This window comes from Carcharodon carcharias, chromosome 15, assembly GCF_017639515.1.
Source record: "Carcharodon carcharias isolate sCarCar2 chromosome 15, sCarCar2.pri, whole genome shotgun sequence".
NCBI lineage: Eukaryota > Metazoa > Chordata > Chondrichthyes > Lamniformes > Lamnidae > Carcharodon > Carcharodon carcharias.
Genome location: NC_054481.1, coordinates 94706079 through 94718823, shown reverse-complemented (window position 1 = coordinate 94718823; position 12745 = coordinate 94706079).

Below are 12745 nucleotides of genomic sequence, written 5' to 3'. Positions count from 1 at the left end.
TTTTCCTGCATCACCTAATCAGAATTTTCTGGTTTATTTAGTCTCTCTTGATCTTTGTGGCATCCTATGTTGTGCCCTTGACCTTTCATCCAGGTGCCCGACTCTAAAATAATCGGAGAGAGCCTGAAAAGGTGAGATTTCTTCATAAATAATCAGCATCACATGAAAAGGACTGTAACAACTGCGAGAAGCCCAAGGTCTTTGCCGTTCTCCCAGTGAGTTACAGATTGAAGGAGTTGTAAATGTGTCTTCCATTTCACAGTCTCTGTGCAGCTTTCAATGAACTTGATGTTAAACATTATTGACAAGATCTAGTAAAAATCTCAAAACAATCTTAAGGCCCTGGAGGTGATTTTGTGAGGCTCTTCCCCAAAGTTGATCACCTCTGGAGCGCAGGTTGGAAAATTCGCTCTCTACTGGTAAATGATATATTTGCAATCTGGCATAAACAAGTTTTCCATTTAAACCCCTGTCTCTAACATCCTTCAAAATAGTACTTCCAGGTGGTTCACTGTGCAAATAGGGAAGTGCATTGCCTAGGATGGTACTGACCAGGAACTTCTCAGGTTCAAGCCCTGCTGTCTGCTAATGTAACTGATTTCAGTCAGGGTAACAGCTGAAGTACTACAGTTGGCACTAGGCGAAGGAAGGGAAAATGAATCACACAGAATTCCCATCCCTGATTGTTTTCTGGTGACAGCCACTGAAAGCTGCATGTGTGCAGACATTGAATGAGACTGGATTAGTCATGGCTGGGGTTCCTCAGTGGAACAGTTAACTCTTACTGTTATGAAGAATGTTTGTTTATTGGAGGGAGGTTAAGATGTGCAAAACCAAATCTCAGCATGAGTCAATGCCTTAAACAGAGTAAAAGGAGGAAAGTCATTTACCTGAAGCATTAGAGTGTTGGCTACCTAGTTGGTGATGTCACTCCTGATATATAATTTGCATGTCAAAGTATATTGAGATGAATTTAAGAGAGGGCGTGAACTTGAAGGAGGTCTGAATTGGCGGGTGGGTGTGAACTTGAGGGGGGAACAGAACAGCTTCAGGGAAAACCAATGGTTCTGGGCAGAAAGTGAAGGAGATGGAGGAGATGGTAGTTAATGTGGTTACTGAATACCACAGGCATCTACTTGTAATTGAAGAAAAAATTATGGATGCACCTTAATGAATCTGATGGATGTGGACATTTAACATGTCATAAATTCACATTATTCTCATATATTAAAATATGCAAAAATGGCAATAAATCCCATCTGTTATATTTGTTACATTAAAATTACAGCCGTAATAATTCTGATAATTAACCACTTAAACATTGCCCATTATTGTATGTTCATATTATATGCAAATTACTTGGTGAACTAATTACAAGAAGGGTCAGTTTCCAAGTTTGATTCCCTTAAAGGGGCAGTACTCTTTAATTGGCAAAACAGTTACTTTGGGTTTTTATTTTCATTAATCTAGTCAGTTAAGTATATATAATTTAAAGGGTCATTGGGAGAAAGAACAGTTAGATTATCCATGTGCCATCTTCAATTCACTGTGTCACAGTTCATTCACTATATTGCATCTTAAGTCGAATTGTTTCACCATGTCACATTATTTTTGTTAGTAAAAGACCTTCTCCTGCCACCCTGCCCAAAGACACTGTCCATTTGAAACCATATTAAATTGAAAGTAACTGGGGATGTGCTTCCTAATACAACTGCTGCTTTGTATATGGGTGAATTGACACAATTGTGGTTGTCTGTTTCTGACTTGAACAAATGCCATTGGCACACTGCTATACACTGAATGCCATCTGATCTAATTGAGCCGATTGGATTGGCAAGAGTACATTGGTGGGGCTGGAGCATCAGACCACTAATTGTAATATTTACATTTTTATTCAAATGGAAATTCAGAAAACAGGATCCTCTTAGCATAGTCTGTTTGAAAATAAGGCATTGCTCTTTTTTCGGTTGTAAACAGTTCTTTAAACTCCTTCTACGGATGTAGTAGTGGCTAAATGGAGTGGCCATGGCAAAAATAACAAATTCCATTGATCTAGTGCTTCTCATAAACAGAATGATTAAATGAACTCTACGGTCAGACAGGGAAGGATGTGCTCTGCATTGTGCAAGGGGAAAGGGTAGATACATGCTTAGGATAAAATGGCCAATAAAAGGCACAGCTAAAAAGGAAGTTTTGGAGCAGTGGTTACGTTGTCAGAAAGTGCCAGAGGGCTGATCCTCAGAGACTAGAAAGGTCCCAATTTTGATCCTCAGTCTGTTATGAGTTTGCCTTTGGTCTAGACCTGAGAAGATCACAAGCTGAGCCAAATGAAACAAGTCCTTAGTAGAGTTAGTCATATGTAGTGTTGGGGTTCCAAATATTTCCCCACATAATTTAAGCACAAGATGAGAAGTATGTTCACTTTCATGACATTTCTATTTGCCATGTGTTTTTTTCCTTAACCTGTGTCATTTAACCTCTTTTAACTCTCTTTGCACCTCGACAATAGTCTCTTTCTCTTCAGGTCAAGTTGTTTGGAGTGTATGGTTCCTTCAGGCTTCTTCACAGGCTTGAAACATGGCTTCACATCTGCAAACAGGAAGCACAACTCATGAAACACTGTAACCTGAGTCAGATTAATGCACACTTCCAAATTGAATAGGCAGCTCTTTCCCTTCATTGGACTCAGTATAGTCATGGCCCTTCATAGTCCGAATGTAAGTATGATGAAAACTGGTGTCAAGTTTGCGTTTTAATCCCAAGACTCAAATACGATCAGTGTTTCGGAAGGGGGAGGCGGGGGTGGAATTTTAACCCAACCTGAGTGATGGAAACGAGGGCAACTAGTTAAGGTCACCCAAGATATTTACTTGGCCCTGGAGCTGCTGGGAGCTGACAGGTTCCAATTTTCACTGTTTCAATTGAGCTGGAGGCAGGGGCATCCGTGCAAAGCTAATGAGGCCCTTTTCAACATTCAATCCCGATGATGCAATCGGGACCCCACTGCAATTTTTACCAAGGGCCTGTGAGGAAGCTGAAATGAGTTTCACAGGAAGGAAGGGGATTGGGGCCAGAAGAAACCCAGAATGGTAAGTTATTAATTTTCTTTTACTTTCCTTGTAGGGCCAGGAGGAGCAGGAAACATGGCTGTGCTTGGCCTTTCCTGCTGCCATGTTATTTCCTCCCTCCCTCCATGTTCATTAGTTGACCCTGCTGACACCTTCTGTCCGTGGGTGGTCTCCAGGCCCCAGCATTTTCCATTGCTTCCTAGCTGGAACGACTGGGAATTCGGACAGTGGGATTTGAATTTCTGGTGCTATAGGTGAGTTTCTAATTCACGATACTGCCCACCCGCCCAGAACTGGTCTGCATTTAAACTTGGTGTCTAGTTTCTGAAGTAGCCTTAAGCTGCTTTCATCTTGATGGAGCGTTGCTGATGGCAGACAAGTGGTTCCCTTGCCAACTATGGAATTTTTTAACATAAATTACCTGAGCTTCGGAGAGCTAACGTGAAAGTAGGATTGGCAGTCTGGCTGAACATATCCTGTTGCCATTATCACAGGATCTATATTTAGCCCCGTCCTATTTCTCTTCTACACGTTGCTCCTTAGAGACATCTAAAAACAAATTGTCAGCTTCCACATGTATGCTGGGGACTCCCAGCTCTACCTCATCACAAGCTCTCTCAACCCCATGGGCTGAATTTTTCCCCCATTGGGGGTGTTGTCTGGGGGCTGGTGGGAGCGAGTGCGAACCCGATCGGCGCCCCGATCGGGTGTAAGCCACCATTTTACATGGGCGGGCCAATTAAGGCCCACCCAGCGTGACGCTCGTATGGAAGCAATGAGCACTCCATGTGCAGGCGGGGGGTGGAATTACCTGAGCTGGGATCTGCAGTCTTTTGCACATGCGCACAAAAGAACACAGAAATTTCCCTGAGGCACGGAGGTCTCAGGAAGATTAGTTAAAGTTTTTAAAAGCTAAATACAGAAAAGAAAATATTTTAGGACATGTCCCCTCATGTGACAGTGTCACATGAGCTGGGACACGTCAAGGAACATTAATGGAAAACTTTACTTAATTTATAAAAGCTTCATGAAACCTCATCCCACCCGTGGATGAGGTTTCATGAAAAATTGTGAAGGCCGCCTGGCTCTTCGCCTGCCCCTCAACCTTAAGGTTGTACGGGCAACTCATTTAACTATTTTAATTAGTTTTTAACATGCCTTAATAGGCCTTTAACAGTTTGGCAGGCACACAGCTGACTCGGCTGCGCGCCCGCCAAACTGAAAATCTAAATGATGCGTGGTGATGTTGGGACGCCCGCCTGACATCACCGTGCGTCATTTTACGCGCCAGCGAGCAGGCCCTACCCCCGCTCACCAACCATTAAATTCTTCCCCATGTCTCTAAATTGTTGGACTGATTGTCTAACATTCAGTACAAGAGGAGCAGTAACTTCCGCCAATCAAATATTGGGAAGACTGAAACCATTGCCATCTGCCTGTGCTACAAACTCTGTTCCACTGACTCCATTCCTCTCCCTGGCAACTGTCTGAGGCTGAACAAGACAAATAGCTTTTGTGTCACATTTGATCCTGTGATGAGTTTCCCACCACACATTTCCCACCACACATTCACATCATTACGATCACTGCCTACTGTTAACCTAAATAATATCACCCAGCTCTGCCCCTGCCTCAGCTCATCTGCTGTTGAAATCCTCATCCATCTCTTTGTTACCTCTAGACTTGGTTATTCCAATGTGCTCATCGCTGGCCTCCCATGTTGTACCGTCTGTAAACTTGAGATCATCCAAAACTCTGCTGCTGCCCGTCCCCTTATTTGCACCAAGTCTGGTTTACCCATTACCCCTGTGCTCACTGACCTACTTGACTCCCAGTTAAGCAATGCCTCAATCTTAAAATTCTTTTCAAATCCCTCCATGACTTCACCCCCTCCCTCCCTCTGAAATTTCCTTCAGCCACACAACCCTCCTAGAGAGCTTTGCTCTTCCAATTCTGGCCTCTTCAGCATCCCCAATTTTAATTGCTCCATCATTAATGGCCATGTCTTCAGCTGATCAGGTCCTAAGCTATGGACTTGCCTCCATAAACCTCTCTACTTCTCTCTGGTTCTTTCCTACTTTAAAACACTCCCTAAAATTGATGTCTTTACCCAAGGTCATCTAATCCTGATATTTTCTTATGTGTTTCAATGTCAAATTTTGTTTTATAGTGTGCCTATGAAATGCCATGGGTATTTTTTTAGATAAAGATGCTATATAAATGCAAGTTGTTGTTGATGTTGTATTCTCAGCCAGCCAGAGGGCAGTGCCCCTCACACCTTCTCCTTACAGTAATTTGCCAGTAGACTTGTCAATAAAATGTAGAATTGCATAGAGACTACAGCAAAGGCACTAGACAGCCTAACCAATCTGTGTTGGTTTTATTATCTAGCAGTAGTCCTAATCCCAAGTCCCCATATCTCTCTCTTCCCCTTTCCTTCAGCTGCCTAGTCGGCTGATTATTAATCATTGTCGTGGTCCCTGCTTTTATCATTGGCCCTACTAATATATTGCAGTTTTCCTAACTGTGTGAAAAATGTTCCTCAGTTCTCTCTCCTAAGCCTCATATTTAATTTTGTATCTATTATCCCATCTTCTAGACACCTCAACCACTGGAAACATTCTACCCAATCTCACTCTTTCATAGCTTTAGGCACCTTAACAGCTGACAATATTTTCTATTCTAACATAAACAAATGCTACTTTTCAAGTTTATATATTTATTTCCTCGTAACAGGCAGTATCCTAGAAAATCACTGCCTTACCCTCTCTATTGCATCAACGTCCTTCTGAAATCCATTTGAGATGTTGCACTTCATGTCATATGAAGCCAAATCCTACAAATCCCCAGTTTTTCCATGTCAGTCAACCTCCCCCCATTCAAAATTATATTTGTTGTACACAATGCATGGCTTCACACTCACTGACATTAAATTCTACCTGCCACCTTTTCACATTCCAACAACATACCAGAATCAGTTTTCACGGAATTATTTACTTTGCCTCCTATTTTGGTATCATCTGCAAGTTGGGACAGCACTCCCGCTAGCCTTTGATTCAAATCATTGATATACGGATAAAACAGAAGTGGTTCCAGAACAGAACTCTGAGGAGCATCACTGTCCCATTCCAACCACTCTGAGAAACTGCTATTAATTCCTGCTTTCTACGTCTACCCATCTAACAATTTTTTAAGGTATTTTCTTTCATTCCCTCAATATCATATTCCTTAATTTTCTTTAAGAGTCTTCAGTGCAGTACCTTGTCAAGAGCTTTCTGAATGTGCACGATTAGATCAATTGCTTTTCCGTCATCCATCATATTTGTCACCCCAATTCTCAAGAACTGAAACTGGCTGTTGCATAGGTAATTAATCAAATTTAGTTATTGTCATGGTATCATGTAGAATTTTCCATTATCCCATCTAAACTCAACTTTCTAATGAAAATAGAGAGGACTAACCCTCTTCTCATACTCCTGAAGATTACTTAACCAGGTACTTTGTTTCTTTAAGATTGGCAGTCCATCTTTCCAGAACTTCTTGAAATATAAACAGAATAGCTATATGTTTGGAGTCATCATTCTGTAAAGTAATGAAAGTTTTCAATTAAATGTCATCACCAGATATTGGAACTCACAGCCTAACCATACCTGATCACCTGCCCAACCCCATCATCTCTCTGGCTAATGGTAATTTCATTAATTCCGAGTGTGGATATTGGATTTCACTGTACATTCATTACCCTGTTTTTCTCTAGCCTCCTGCTCTGTGTAGTGGAATATAGGAGAATCACTGAGTCATTCTGGATGCTTGCTCCACAATGGAGTGGGATAGACACTAACAAACTGTGATTTTGCCATCCTTCCCCAAACTCTACGTGCTTCTTTGATTGGAATGAGCTGATGAACCAGGCCTGCATTTTAAAATCAGAGCATTGGTTACAGGAGAGGATGAGAAACTGAATAGTCATGGCAGTGGGTGGTATACTGCAACTGGCATGAAGAAGGAAAACAATGATTAGCGGAATGGAGGTGGTGCCAATAACAGCATTGATGAACTGAAGTATTCTGATTGGCACGACGGGCAAGCAGTGTAAAGGGCTTGACCGATTCCATACTTTCCCCCCATTTTAGACAGTTTTTAGTGGGCAGACATGCACAGCACAGAATTATCTGCAGCTCAGCATCATTCAGCCCCGATAATCAGGCAGGCCATAAAACTGACTGGTGTGCATCTTGGGCGCAAATTTTCACAAAACTGGAAGGGCTCTGTGCCTTCGCCAAAATAATTCTGGAGCCCCGTTTCAGGAAGTCTTGTCCCCGAATCCAGCATCCACCATTTTCACCAGGGTGGTGGGAGGCAGTGGGGAGTGAGGGTGGTTTTGTATTTTTCACATTTGTGGTTCGTGGAGTCAGTTGTACATGTAAAAATGCAGCTGCCTTCAAACTGATGCAATTTTTGTAACTGGGCTGTCCAAAACATGACTCATGGGCTTTGGACATTTGAAAAAAAGATCCAAAGTTGTCAGAGTTATTTGGAGAGGTGGAATACTATTTTGGACAGATCCAGGCAGGGGGGAAGAGTAGCCTTTAAATTCACACCTTGATTGACAACTCCAGGTAGTTATAAAGTTTCTGAAGTGGGGCTATGAATACAAATGTTTGTTTTCATAAGTGATTAAGTACCTGAAGAAAATGTTTGTTTATATAAGGGGTTAAGTACTTCAATCAATTTAAATGATTTGAATGTGTTTTTTGAATGAAGGTGTGTTTTTAAAAAAGTGAAGTCTACAATGGATACTTAGATCTTTATTTTATTTCATCTCACCTTGGCTCCAGAGGTCTGCCAGATGGCAGATGCTGGGTGAGTTAACACGGAATGTGTAAGGGCAAAAAATGGTGGGTGGGAGGTCATGAGTTGGCATAGGAGCTATTAATGGCAATGGGGCTGGGTAGAGGGGCATAGCTTGGCATGGAGTGTATAATGAACCATGGGGATGGTTAGAGGCGCATAGGTGCAAGGAGGGTTTGAGGAGCTGGGGTGGGTGGGTGGGTGGTGGGCATGAGGTGGCATGAGTTGACATGGGTCAGGCATGGGGAATGTGTGGAAGATGAGGGGGTGTGAGGGGTGAGGGCTAGAAGGCTGTTTTTCATTTATTTTTATTGAAATTCAGATTAAGTTCCAGAGCACTGAGGCGGGCCTTTTAACCAGCCCACCTCGGCACCTGGTGTTTCTGGCAATGATGGTCCTAACTCCTGCTAACACCTGCCCATCACCATCTGGAATGAAAAATCCAAAGATCCAGGGTATTTTCTTCCGAGTTGGGTTTGAGGAGGCGGGAATTCTCTGACTTGGGAGTGAAAATTCAGCCCTTAGAGGTTCATTGGAGATTTCTCTTCTGAAAATGGCATTGAGGAACACTGCTGTGGGGGAGTGTTTCTTGGCATTCCACTTGTGGCATCCAGTGCAAGCACGAAATGCTCCAAAATCAGGTTTTGCAGGAGCTCTTTCTAGCATTTAGCTACTTTTACTGTGTTGTATAATATCCTTCAACCTCAATCTGACAGGAGGTTTCATTTCTCCTGGTAATGCACTGGTGCATGCACTTGTATAAGGAAGGTTGTTGCAATGCTGAACTAACCCACTGGGTCTCAGCTGTGGCTCAGTTGGTAGCACTCTGGTCTACGAGCCAGAAGCTTGTGGATTTAAGCCTCATTCCATGCACTTGAGCCCCCAGTCCTGGCTGATACTCTCGTGCAGCTCTGAACGAATACTGCACTGACTTTCAGATGTTAAAGTAATAGCCTGTCTGCTCACTCAGGTGAACATAAAATATCCATGGCACTATTTTGAAGAAGAGCAGGGGAGTTCTCCCTGGCATCCAAACCAAGATTAATCCCCCAAGCAACATCACAAAAACAGATTATCTGGTCATTATCACATTTCTGTGTGTGGGAGCTTACTGTGTACAATTTATCTGCTGCACTTACCTACATTACAAAAGTAGCTCTCTCTCTCTTTAGGTATCATGCCCTAAGAGGGAGCCGGTGTCCATGGACTCCCATATGTTGGTCCATGGTAATACCTGGCAGTGGTTTGCCATTGCTTTCTGCAGGTTCTGGCTGACCAGGAGACTCTAATGCTCTTACCTCCTGCCTTAGGCATATTGGAAGGGTTGTAGGTTGATAATCAATCACAACATTGACTACACTTCAAAAAATACACTGAATTGACCATAAAGCACTTTGGGACACCCTGAGGTTGTAAAAGGTGCTGTAGAAGTGCAAGTTCTTTCTGTCTTATTGCACAGCCAACGTATAACTATTACACAGCCAATCAGCTGGTTAATGACCTTTTAAAACCTACTGGTTTTATGGCGAGATGCCCAGTAGTCATTTTAAACCATGTAAATCACTAGGCACCTAGTCAATTTATGGTTGGCACCTGTGCTTTGGAACAGACAGTCCAATTTTTGAATGGGTTGGTCCAGAAATCTCAGCCCCATTTAACTTGCTATTCTAAGTTTGATCCAGGACCTCAGCTCTTGGAATTTCTGCTTCTACATCTGGTTTCCACAGACCAATGTTTCCACAGGTCTGACTCAGATTGCTCAGTTGAAACACTTAGACTGGATTTTCGCTCCCAGGCTGGGAGGGCAGAGTCGGGACATTTCCCGGCTCTGCTAACCCAATCCGGGAGAAAGTGACCCAGAACTTTGGACTTCGGTTCCGGGTTGGTGGGCCTCCCTGGGAGTCGGGCTGGGCAACCCCGGAATGACTGCAGAGGATCCCGGGCACGGACGTGGGCTGGGTGGAAAGCCTGCCTCAGTGCTCCGGCACTGTATTGAAGTTTAATTAAAAAATAAAAAACGTAAAACAGTCCTCCAGCCCTCATCCCCCCCACACACAGTCCCCATGCTCATCCATGCCAATCCATGCCACCTCATGCCCCCTACACACTCTCCCATGGCCCTTCATACCCTCCATGTCAATATATGCCCCTCTGCCCCCCCCATGGCCCTAGTGCCAAGTCATGCCAATCCATGACCCCCCCCCCCCCCGACCCACCACTCTTTGTCCTTACACCTACCATCTCAAGTCACTCAATATCCACCAGTGGGAGACCTCAGGATCCGTGCTGAGATTAAATATAATAGACTCTGCAATTAGAATTTTCTTTTAAAAATACTTTTATTCATAAAAGTCTATTCATTACATTTATATTCCTTCAACTACATTATCCTTTATCAAAACAAACATTTCATTCAATTGCTTAATCTCTTTTAAAAACAAGCATTGGAATTCACCAAGGTTCCTTTGGTAGCATCTTCCAAACACGCAATCTCCATTACCTTGAAGTATAAGGGCAGCAGATGCATGGAACTCCATCACCTGCAAGTTCCCCTCCAGACCAGACGCCATCCTGACTTGGAACTATATTGCCGATCCTTCACTGTCACTGGGTCAAAATTATGGAACTCCCTTATTAAAAGCACTGTGGGTGTACCTACACCACATGGACTGCAGCGGTTCACAAAGACAGCTCATCGCCACCTTCTCCAGGGCAATTAGGGATGGGCAATAAATGCTGGCCTAGCCAGCAACACCCACATCCTGTGAAAGATTTTTTAAAAAATCTGACTTCAAAGAGTCCATAACCACTTGGATCTGTTGATCAAATTGTGAAATGGCAGATACCCTACTGCAAAAATGGGCAGCTGTGAAGTCAGTCATGCAGTACTAAACCAGTAATAGAAGCCTTAAGGCTTATGTCAACAGACAGATTGAAATAGCAAGCCATCATTTTTTAAAAACACCAGACAGTTTTTTTTCAAAAAGTTAAGGAACAGGAGTTTTAAATACCTGACAGACTGACAGCTCCCTTTGACAGTTCACCTTGAAACTTCTGATAGCTGTTTTTGACATTCCAATGAGCTTCACCATTCCAAATGAGTTTATGCACTTTTCGTGGACATTAATGCCTACTTTTATCAATCTCAAAAGGCATATGATCTGTCCCAACGTGTACCTTACTTCTCCCAAAGGGTACCTAACATCCTTCAAAGGGCAGCTGACGTCAATCAGAGGTGTCCCGGGACCATATCCAAAGGGGTAGCTTCCCACTCCAAAAGGCTATCCACAAAGTTCGGATTTGCTCCCACCAGGTTTTAATCTGTATATGCCGGATTTCAGATACCTCTCACACCAAAAGCGCACATGAGTGGAGGCAGCTGCTGATTCCTATTGGCAGCTGCCTCTGTGAAATCCGCATGTATAAATCCTGACTCGGGCCCATTCTGGTAGTGCAGTGTTTGGGGCTGGGACTGCCGGACATCGTCCCATTCTGCCATTTGCACCACAATGGAGAGGCTCTTCTGTCATGGCGAAAATCCAGGTCTTAGAACTGGACTCCCAGAATCCAGCTTCAAAGTTGGTCCTTATTGGCCAAATCACTGACCTGTTCATCATTAACACAGTCTTCAAAGTCACACACACATATTTTATTTATTATGTATTCTGGACAAACAGAGGAAATTAAACTTCATTTCATCAATTTGCACCCAACTGTGCTGTGTATCCATCTTAATTAAGAACTCGTGTGAGATTGCCCAGATTCATGCACTGTACAGCCTTCAGTCAGCCAGAGGGAGGAGATTCAGACTCAGGTTCCAGGGGTGAAATGATACTGTACAATCCCACTGTGTCATCTGATCCCAACAGTACAACACAGTTCAATCAATTTAAGCACAAAGATTTGGTTGCATTTGTGTTATGAGATTCCTTCCATGTGAAGGCATTTTGTAATCTTCAGAATTGTTTATAACAGGACATGGGTAATTTGTGCTGGGGCAGATGTTTTTTCTTTCCCTGTGTGGGAACTGCCTTGCTGCCCATACAGGTGGGCTGAGTGTGCAGTAAAGTTGCAGCCCAGTGTCACTGGCAGTGGCCGTCCAGGTTTGCTATTGATGGCAGGGCATCTCCTTCACCGTGAGACAAGACTCTGCACAGGCCTGAGCATCACCCTATTTTGCTCCCAGGTTGTGCTCGGTATTCTGACTGTAAAAGTTGGGTGATCTTGAAGTACGTAAAGCCAGTGCAAAATGAAGGACCAACTTTATGCTATGAGATAAATCTTAGAGAGCCCTGCTCCTAACTTCTCCAGTGGGAAGTTCAGGTTCCAGAATTAGTCCAGTTATTATTCTGGACCTCTTCTCTGAGACTGCATACTAGGGCGTGGAGCCTTGAAAAATTGGCCCTTACCTTTGCATGAAGTAGCAAACTTTCAACATGCTTGATGCAGCAAAGGAAAATGGTATTACGATTAGCTGTGTTTATTTCTTGTTCTGTAACTAATAATACTTTTAACTGACAACTTGGTTGTTACTCCCAGCTGGGATTTTGGCATTGTGAGAGAGAGGATGTTCTCGGGCTGCAGGTGGCCATGGGGCTGAGGACTGTTCTTGGCTGTAGATTGTCAGCTATGTGCAGCTTCCCAGTGGCCAACCCATTTGGATCTTCCCCAATGATGAAGGAAGATCTGGCAAAACCAAAGGGAGAAGTTATTTCTGATGTTGACAATTGAATAGTCAACAGGTTTCCACTCTTCTGTGGATTGGTTAGTGGTGACTTTCATTCATCCAAAATAAACAAATTAGCAGGTGTGTTAAATTCCACTAA